The sequence below is a fragment of the Penaeus japonicus genome, unplaced genomic scaffold (assembly GCF_977035675.1).
Source record: "Penaeus japonicus unplaced genomic scaffold, GWHDUDI00000001_assembly GWHDUDI00000001, whole genome shotgun sequence".
NCBI classification, from domain to species: Eukaryota; Metazoa; Arthropoda; class Malacostraca; order Decapoda; family Penaeidae; genus Penaeus; species Penaeus japonicus.
This window is the reverse complement of record NW_028234403.1, coordinates 49,332,206-49,343,139: the sequence shown is the minus strand read 5'-3', so window position 1 is coordinate 49,343,139 and position 10,934 is coordinate 49,332,206. Positions and strand designations below refer to the sequence as shown.

General features: G+C 33.5%; 1 protein-coding gene across 1 annotated transcript in view; it reads left to right on the top strand.

Annotated features, from left to right (window-relative positions):
• LOC122260873 (insulin gene enhancer protein ISL-1-like) overlaps nucleotides 1–10,934 on the top strand; it is a gene marked incomplete in the record, with an annotated part of 279,251 nt that overhangs the window by 199,064 nt on the left and 69,253 nt on the right.

The window sequence follows — 10,934 nt, the reverse complement described above, 5'->3', positions numbered from 1 at the left end:
ATATAATAAATAATAATATATATTATATATATTTTATATTTATATATATTTTTATATTTAATTTTTAATATATACACACATAAAAATTTAATATATACATATTTTATATATTATAAAATTATTATATATGAAAATTTTATATATAGATTATTAATTTGTTTTATACTAACTTTATATATATATATTTTTATTATATATATATTTATATAAAAATTTTACATTTTATTATATATATAGAATAATAATATGTATATATACACTTATATATATATATTATTTATATATATATATATATAATTATTTATATATTTTTATATATATATTTTTTATATTTTACACACAATTACAATCTTTGTAAGATTAAAATTTGCCCCTTTACAATCTTAAACTAAATTTCTGCTATTTATTATTGTTTTTGGGCTTTTTGTTTTCTCTTTATGAAGGGCCGAATTTTAAAGTCTCCTTATTATATCTACCTTATTTTATGGAGGGGAGAGAGAGAGGAGTCGAGAGGAGAGAGGATAGAGAGAGAGAGAGAGAAAGAGAGAGACAGTTGTAGATTATATAAATAGACGAAACAGACTAATGCTCCACTTACCGGCCCATATTGACTTTCCCTGTTTTGGGTTTTTTGCAAAAAAAATTAAATTTGAGATAAAAAAATGTAGGAGAAGAATCCCCAAAGAAAAATAGGAAGAAGAAGAAGAAAAAAAAAAGCAATAAGGAAAGAAAAGAAAGACAACGGATTTTTTAGGAAAGGGAACAAAAGGAAAAAAAAAACTATCATAAAGAAAACACAGGTATTAAAGGCCATGTTTAAACACCGCAACATATCCGCTTCTCTTAATGAATAAATCCCACGTGTGGCCCGGAAAATTTTGATAGCGGTGGGCTCTGTGTTTGTGGGGATAGGGTTGCTTTGCGTAGGTTTTGGTCAAGATTTACCTTGAGTGGAAAAAGACGGAGGAAAAAGTAGTGTTAGCCACCGAGGAAAAAAAGGTTTGATGAATGACAAATGACACACACACACACAAGAACGCTATTTTTTTCATTATTGTGTTATTTTTTTGGATTTCCGTAGCAACCTACATTCACCACACCACCAACACACACCACCCATTTTTAATATATATATATTATAGATTATTTATTTATATATATATTTTTTACATTTCATACATATATATATTTTTATATTAATTAAAATTATATATTTTAATAAATATATTATATTTTATATATATTTATATATATTTTATATTATTATATTTTTTATGTATGTTAACATAACCACCACACACACACAACACACACACACACACATATATAAATTTTTATTTATTTTTATATATATTATTTATATATTATATATATTATATATCTATACCCTATAATGTATTTTATATTATAAAAATATATATATATAAAATATAATTTATAATGTATATTTTGTAAGTATTTTTTTATTTTTTATAATATATATTTATAATTATATATAATAATATGTGTGTGTTTTGTGTGTGTGTATGTATATTTTACGCTACACCACATACAAATACACACACAACTTTTTATTTTATATATTTATTATTTTTAATTTTAATTTATATATTTATAATATATGAGTATGTATGTAATTTAATTTTATTACTTATATATATTATATATATTATATATTTTAAAATATATATACATTTATATATATTTTATTTATATATAAATTTATTTTACACAATTTTATTTTATATATATTTGCAATATTATTTTTTAAATTTTTATATTTATATATATTTTTATATATGTTTATATATAATATTTACATTTATAATTATATATTATATATATATATTTTAATTACATATTATTTTATATATACATTATTCATTCATATATTATATTTTTTTAAATTTTTATATAAAATATATATTTATATATATATTTTATTTTATAAAATTGCTATACATGTGTGTGTGGGCTTTGTGGCGCGCGCGCACGTATGGGTGGTTTAACATTAAAAGGGTTTAAAACGATGCATACCGAGCACTGATGTTTAAGAAAGACCCGATGAAAAGCCAAAAACCGTTTGGTTTACCCCATATTCTTAGTTTTTAATGGTGTGGGAATAATAGTAAGGGCCCTCAGCATGTGATTTTGAAAAATTAACACTGGCTATCATTTACACATGATACGGCTGTTTCTTTAGATTATCAAGCACCCCAAAATGCAACTCATGTACAATATGGTATGTGTGTGTGTGTGGGTGTGTGTTGTGTGTGTGGTGTGTGTGTGTGTGTGTGTGTTGTGTGTGGGTGTGTGTTATATATATATTATATATTTATAAAATATTTTTATATATTTTATATAAATTTTTATATAAAATATCCCCTATGCATCACATGTCTATCTGGTTGAATAGATAGACAGGGTTGATTAAAAATTTCGGGAACCCTATTTTGACTAATAATGTATTCAATAATAAATGATCCACGTCATATAGTGTGGAAGGGTTTATCTTGCTTTATGGTATTTTTCCTTTTTTTTTTTATGACTCATTTTACCGGGGAAAAGGGGAAACACTAAGTATGCACACTAAAAAAAAAAACTCCCCACAACACACACACCACACACACACACAAACACACAAACACAAACAACACCCACACATCACCCAACACACATTCACACCCCAGTAACACAGACACGATTAAAACAGGAACATTATGGCCTAGCATGCTTACGTTCTTGGCAATATATATTCATGAACCACAACATGCATGGGCCCAAATGAGTGAGTATATGCCCATTCTTTTATATTAAAAGGGCCCACCGGTGATCAAAAGCGAGATTCATGTTGGGAAAACTTGTTTTTTTATAGACTCGGTGATGAACTTGTGGTTGGGTGCTTCTTTGCTTGTTTTGTCGTAGTGTGGTTTGTGTGTGTTTATGGGGGGGTGTGTTTACTTATGTCTTGGGTACGTATTTTTTATTACATGCATAACATAAAATTTATACACCACACACAGAAAATATAATATTTATTATATATATATATATATTTATATAAAATATATATATAAAAATATACACACGCCACACACAGGAAAACACCACACACAAAACACAACACACACACACCACATTTATAAATATATATATTTTATATATATATATATATATATATATTTTATATATATATATATATAAACTTTAATTTTATACATATATACATACATACTTCATATTTATTTAAAAACCATATATATTATATATATATATATTATATATATAAATATTTTTATATATTTAATTATAAACACATAAAACCTAAAGAAAATCAATAAAATGCGCTAGAGGGGTGGGCCCGCAAGAAAGGTGCCCCCAAACGGGTTTTGTCCGCAAGAAAAAGCGGTTGTTTCACGAATTGCAGAAGGTCAACAGCAAATCGACACACGGGGAGCGTGCGGGGCGCGTGCTTGGCGTAAGGCAGGGCGTGGTGCGGCGGCGGTGGGCGGTGTGACAAAGGGGTGGGCGGCTGAGCAGCGCGTGGGGCGTTCACATACGTTTTTTTTCAAAAATTGATTACGTTGCCATCCCTCCTTCCCCCCCCCCCTCTTCCCCCCTCCCTCACCTTCCCTCCCCAAAACCCCCATCCCCTTCCCTCCCCCTTCCCTTCCGCCCTCTCTCCCTCCTTCCCTACCCCCCCGGGATCTCCCCCTCCTTTTCCCAATTTTACCCATCCCCTCCCCCCCTCCCCTCCCTTTTTTTTCCCCTTTCTCTTGGTTTCCCCTAACCTCTCCTTCCTTTCTCTCCCCTCCTCCTCCTCCTCCCTTCCCCTTTATTAATTTTTTTCTTTTCTCTTCCTCCTTCCTTTTTTCTTTGGGGGCCCCTTTTTCCCCCTCCCATTTTTTTTTTCTTTTTTCCTCTGTAGTTAACCTCTCCCTCCTTTCCTTTTGCCTCTTCTCTGTTTTCCTGTTTCGTTCCCGGTTTTACTCTTTTTTACTTACGGTTACAATCCCTGTGTTCCCCGTGTTTTTGTTTCCGTTTTCTACGCACTCATTTTGATAAAAATTTACTTATATTACATTTATCAATGTATTATCGTGAATTATAAAAGTGATACGAATCATTATCGTGTCTCATTAACCGATTACCTTATTTATACTACTTTTTACTTTGCAGCTGCTATAATTTTCTTCTCTACTACTACTATCAAGGATTTTGGATAATATTCTGGGTTTTTTCTATTTAACCACGTGTTTTTACGCATTTGCCCAAAAATTGCTATTCAAATATCTTCTAGTCCCTATAAATTTTTTACTTGACAATCCCTCTTTGGAAACCCCTTCCCCCCCCCCCCCACCCTCCTTTTTTTCCTCTCCCCCCTCCCTAAACTCCAGCATGTTTGTCATTTTGTATCCTCATATTACACACGTGTATCATCTTTACCTGCATTCACTTCCTCGTGTTTGCGTGAGGTGTGTACAAAAGTTACATTCCCTGGGGCAGGGTACACTGTACGCACCAGTGTAATATGTAAAGTCGTTTTAGATAAACCATTACGTATATCAGTGCAGTATATTAACTTTCTATTGTGTTTACTGCACATGGGGTATATTTTAGTGTAGATGAATTAACCAATACATACTGCTGGATATGCAAAGTTTTACATAGCATGTGCCCCCCTCTGCTTAAAACGGGCCACCGATACATAAAGCGTACATCTCACATGTACTGTTTTCCCCCACGCGAGGTCAGCGGTCCATTACCCCTCGTTTGACTGTCTCTCTGTGTATTGCCCTTCCTCGTGTTTCTTTCCCATTTAGTGTGTTCTCTTTTTGTTCTTTTTCGTATAACCCCGTTTCCTGTGAATGGCGATCCGTACAATTTTTTTCATACTGTTTCTTTCTTTCTGTCTTTGCCGTTTGTCTTCTCTCTCTCTATTCTACTCTCTCTCTCTCTCTCTCTCTCTTCCCTCTCTTTCTCTCTCTCTCTCTCTCTCTCTCTCTCTCTCTCTCTCTCTCTCTCTCTCTCTCTCTCTCTCTCTCTCTCTCTCTCTCTCTCTCTCTCTCTCCCTCTCTCTCTCTCTTATTATGATATGTTGAGTAGAAATACTAAAATGATAAAATTTGATAATGAGGATGATAATGCCCGATTACAAAAATTGATCACTTCTCTTACCGTCATCAACTCACATCTCATTACCCCCAAAAATAAAAAAAAATTTTAAAAAAATAAAAAAATTTAAAAAAAGAAAGGAAAGAAAAAAAAAAATACAGGAAGACCCCAATGAAAAGACACGATTCACGGCCCTTCTTCTTAGCTTTAAGGCGCCCACTTTTCCACTGGGGAAAGCTTTAAGGATGCGCTCGAGACAAGGTCGCTCTTATCCCTCGTCGTTATTGCAACGGCTGAGAGGCGGGAGGGGAAATGTGGGTGGGTTGGGTGCTGCATGGGGTGTGGGTGTGTGTGTATTATATATATATATATGTATATATATTATATATATTATATATATTTATATATATATACAATATATTTTATATAATATATAAATTTAGGGGAAATACTATATATATATATTATATATTATATATATATTTAATATTATATTATTATAGGGATATAATATATATACATATTATATATACATTTACATACATAGGGACATATATATATATATTTAATATTTATATATATATATGTAAAATTATATATATATTTTTATACATATATATATATTTATATATATATATATATATATATATATATATATAAATATATCATACATACATCCCATATATAATATATATTATATATTATATTTATTTTTATATGTGTTTTGTGTGTGTGTGTGTGTGTTTGTGTGTGTGTGTGTGTGTGTGTGGGGTTGTGTGTGTGTATGTGTGTTTGTGTGTGTGTTGTGTTATTCTCTCTCTCTCTCTCTCTCTCTCTCTCTCTTTTCTCTCTCTCTCTCTCTCTTTCTCTCTTTTCTCTCTCTCTCTCTCTTTCTCTCTTTTCTCTCTCTCTCTCTCTCTCTCTCTCTCTCTCTCTCTCTCTCTCTCTTATATATTTTTATATATATATTAATATTTTATTATTTTATATATATATATATATTTATAATATAAAATATACATATATATATTATATATTATATATATATATTAATATAATATATATTCATATACTTATAAAATGTAGGGTATATATATGTCTACACACACTTTCCGTGATGATGGTAACAGTAATGGGGAAAAAAAGGGATAATGATAAGGAAGGGAGACCACAATGTTCACGATAAAAATGATAATGTAAACGATGATGAAAGTTAATTGACAATAACAGCAATTTAAAAATGATAATTAGGTTAAATTTTAACAACAATGATTGTGATGATATGATAATAGTGATACTAATAATAAAATAAATGATAATATTTTTGAATAACAAACAATAAACCGATGATAATTTTTTTATACAAAAACATTAATATCAATGATAATTTATCATATATAACAATAAAATCGCAATAGCAAAAACAATTTATAACAATGGGCAAAATAAGCCCAACGCTCGAACAGCAAAAACAGCAACAGCTTCCTTCCTCAGCGCCCTCAATAGACCCTCCCTCTCCTATCCATCAAAATAGCCAACGAGGCACGTGGCCGCCGAAGTGGGTCTGCCGTATGAAGATTACTGTGACCGTAAATATTTGGTTTTTTTGCGGTCTTCCACGCCTTTTCCCAGGCCGGTCCACGGGAGGAGGCCCGGGGTGTGGGGGATGGCTTTGATAGACGGCTGTGCGAATTGGGGGCTGGGATAGACACATGGTTTTATAGGAGATGGTTTTATGTATATATGTATATGTATTGTATGTATATATATTTATATAGATATATATATATATATATATATTTATATACACACACCCACACACACACACACACACACCACACACACACACACACACAACACCAACACCACCCCACACACACCACTCACACACACACACACACCCCCTAATCCACTCCAGCTCCTCATATAATCATCAAACATCATTATCAAACCCCATGTACATCGTCTTCATTATCCCCCTCCTCACCTTATTTCTCCTCATCAAAACCCCACCTCAGCAACATCACCACAAGTAATGTATGGCGTTTAGGTGAACGAATGAAGCAGATAAAGAAAAAAGAAGGGAAAAGGGGGAAGAAGAAGAGGAAATTTAAAAGCGGATGAGGGAATTGAGAAATATTTAGATAGCATGTATAATTTTTATATTTTATATTTTATATATTTATATATATAATATATATATTATAAAAAATATATTTAAAAATATATATATATATAAATATATTATATTTATATAATTTATATATATAATATATATATATATATTTAAAATTTTATTTATAATTTTATATGCGTGGTGGTTTTTGTGTGTGTGTGTGTGGGTGTGTTTGTGTTGTCGAGCAAAGGAAGAGGGGAGGGACGCAGTTTTTCATACTGGTTTTGCGGGGCCCCTTTCCCAAATACCCCTCCCTGCGGTCATGCCTGTCTCCTGGGCCGCATGGCGGGTCGCGTGTGCGGGGCATGAACGGCTCGGGTACGAGGGGGGGGAGGAACCTTTGCGGTTTTGGGCCCCCTTAGAGGGGGATGGGCCGCCTCCAGAACCTGGCCACATTTTCACGTTTTCTTTATTATAGATAATTTATGTGTTTTACTCCCCAAAAATTTTTGTATACATACATACAACAAAAACTTTCATACAATATAAAATAATATGTATTTAATATCTTTTAAAATTTATTTTATATATTATATTATATATAAAATATAAAATAATTTTTGTATATTATATAATACATTAATATATAAATATATATATATATATATATTATAATTATATATTACACATATAATATATATATATTTTAAATATATATATTTATTTTAAATATAACCTATCACACACACAAACACTCACACACACCACACACACACGCGCGCGCATAGTAACAACACAATACAAATTTCAAAAATGATATATCAATGATTAATGATAATGATATATCAATAGTATGAAATATTAAAACAATAAAAAGATAAAAATCAAAATAATGAAAAAATCAATAATATGAAAATTTGGGGATAATGATAATATTATGATGTTATGATAATAATGATAGTTTAATTGAAATTTGAAATGGAAAGATGAGAATAAATGATGTCATAGGATGAGATGAATAAAATGATACTATTAAATAATAACAAAGATTAATGATGATAATGAGGAAGATATAAAAAATAATGATAATGATGATGATAATATGAAAAATAATAAAAATAATAAAAAAAATTTATAATAATGTAATAATAAATAATGAAAGATGATTTTAAGGATAAGGATAAAAGGGGATAATGAAAAATAATATGATAATGAAGTAATAATAATAAATTAAATAATAAAAAAAATAAAAATCATAATAATAATAAAATAAAAAATAATAATAATAAAGGTGAGGTAAAAATTTTTTTTTATTATGATATTAAAAATAATAATAGAAAATTTTGGGGGGATAATAGGTAATGAATTGACAATGGTAGAATGATATAAAGGACAATAAAAAATATAAATTTTGATGAAATGAAATGATGATATGATAATGTAATGACAACACAATCAATTAAATAAAATTTGATAATAATGTTTGGATAACAATTTTTTAAAAAAATAATGAATGATAAAAAAATTATGATAAAATAATAATGGGGATAATTGAAAGAAAAAAAAAGGGTATCGTTCTCAATTTTTTCGAGTGATGCCTGAAGATAATACAGGTTTAAACATAATCTACATGTTATTAATAGACAAGTTTAAAAAATTGGGCAAGGGAATTGTACAAAATAGCTAGAAATAATGACAAAGGGGAATAAAAGAAATGTGTTCTTTTAGAATGTTTTGGGGAAGCACCAGTTTTTACAGGCTTCCATATTTGGGCTTCTTTAATTTACTTTGATTGTCCTTCTTTTCATCTTTTCCATCCCCTCTTCTTCCACTTTTCCTTTCCCCTCTTCTATCTTTTCCCCACCTTCCTCTTCTTCATTATCTCCTTCCCACCCTTCCTCTTCTTATTATCTTCTTCCCTCTTTTCCCCACATTCCTCCCAATCATTTTTCCCTTTTTCTTTCCTCCTCTCTTTGGTTTCCCTCTCTCTTTTCCTTCTCTTAAGTGTCTTTTATTTCCCCCCCCTCTTACACCCGATCTCTTTTCTCTTTTTCGTTCTCTCTATGTCCCCTCTAACCCCTCTCTCTTTTCTCCTTCCCTATCCTCTCCCCCCTCCCTTCTTCCCCAGTTTCCCTCCCCCCCCCTCCTTTCCCTCCCTCTCCTCTCCTCCCCTTTTCCACGACCACAATTATCCCTCGCGTCTCCTTGCTTGTTTTGGGCTCAAGCACGTGGACGATGACTTTTTTCGAAAATATAAGTCGACGGACGAAAGGGAAAAAGGGGAGGGAACCAGAGTATTTTTTGAGTGACAGGGGATACTTGGAGGGGTGGGGTGGTGGGGGTGGGGGTGGGGAGGAGGAAGTAGGGCAGTAGGGAGGGGAGGAGGCAGGGGGGGGGGGGGGGAAAGGGGGGAGGGGGAAGGGAGGGAGGAGGCAGAGGAGGAAAGGGGGGGAGGGGGGAGGAAGGGGAGGGGGGAGGGGAAGGAGGAAGGGGGGAAGGGAGGAGGAGGGGGGGAGGGGGGGGGGAGGGGGGGAAGGAAAAGAAGGGGGGAGGGAGGGTGACCCCAACCAGGGGAAGGAAAAAAAGGGGGAAGGGAGGAAGAAGGAGGGAGGGATGGAGGACGAAGGGAGGGAGTGATGGACGGAGGGGGGGAGAGAGGGAGTGAGAGGGAAGTGAAAGTAGAAAGAAAAAAAATGGAGGAATAAGGTAATGGGAGAGAAAAAGGAAGGGGAGGAAAACGGGTAAGTTAAGGGAACACGCCTACTTAGATAGATTTATACATACGTATATTCATTATGCAAATATGAAAAAAAAGCAACAATAAAAAACACAAAAAAAAAAAATGCACAATGATGAGATAAAAAAAAGATAAATAACATATTAAAAATCTAAGAGGAGAGGAGAGAGAGAAAGGAGAGAAGAGGAGGAGAGAGAGGGAAAGAAGAGAAGAGAGGGGGGGGGGGGGTTGGGGGGGGGGGTTGGGGGTGGGTTGGGGGGGGGGGGGGGGTGGGGGGGGGGGTGGGTGGGGGGGGGGGGGGTGGGTGGGTTGGGGGGGGGTTTGGGGGGGTGGCGGGAGGGGGAACTGCCATCGACACCAACTCTGGCACGTGGAAAGCGGGGAGTTGGGGGGGGGGGTGGGGGGGGGGGAAATAGGCAGGCCAAGAAGGGGGGGGGTATGGGTACGTGGAAGGAGAGGGGTGGGGGGGGAGGGGGGGGGCCCCGCGGGCGCCGGACTTTGCGAGGGCCCACAAGGACCACTTCCGTTGTGGTTGTAAGGTTTTTTTTTTTTTAATTGTCTTTTGTTCCTGGAGGGTATTTCCCACTAGGAGGTTTTAAAAGGGGTTCGGAGATGTATAGATGGGGTTAATACTTTTTTTTTTTTAAGTGGGACACGTTGTATTGTCTCTTTGTAAGTATTGTTTTCGAACCCTTAAAATTTGCATTCTTCTCATCTACGAACATAAGAAAAGGGAACAATATTTACGATAATAGCCACATACATTTTATTTAGATAAAAAAATTTATATCCCCCACGTCTGAAATATTCTGGCTTTACGGGGGAATTTTCCCCTAAAGAAAAGAAGCTCTTTTATCGATTTAAAAAATGCAAACACAAAGGCCTCTATAGTAGTTTTTTTAATCATCATAAAAACATTATGTTTTAGATCAAAAAATTGTCTTTATGATACCCTTTTACTTTTAT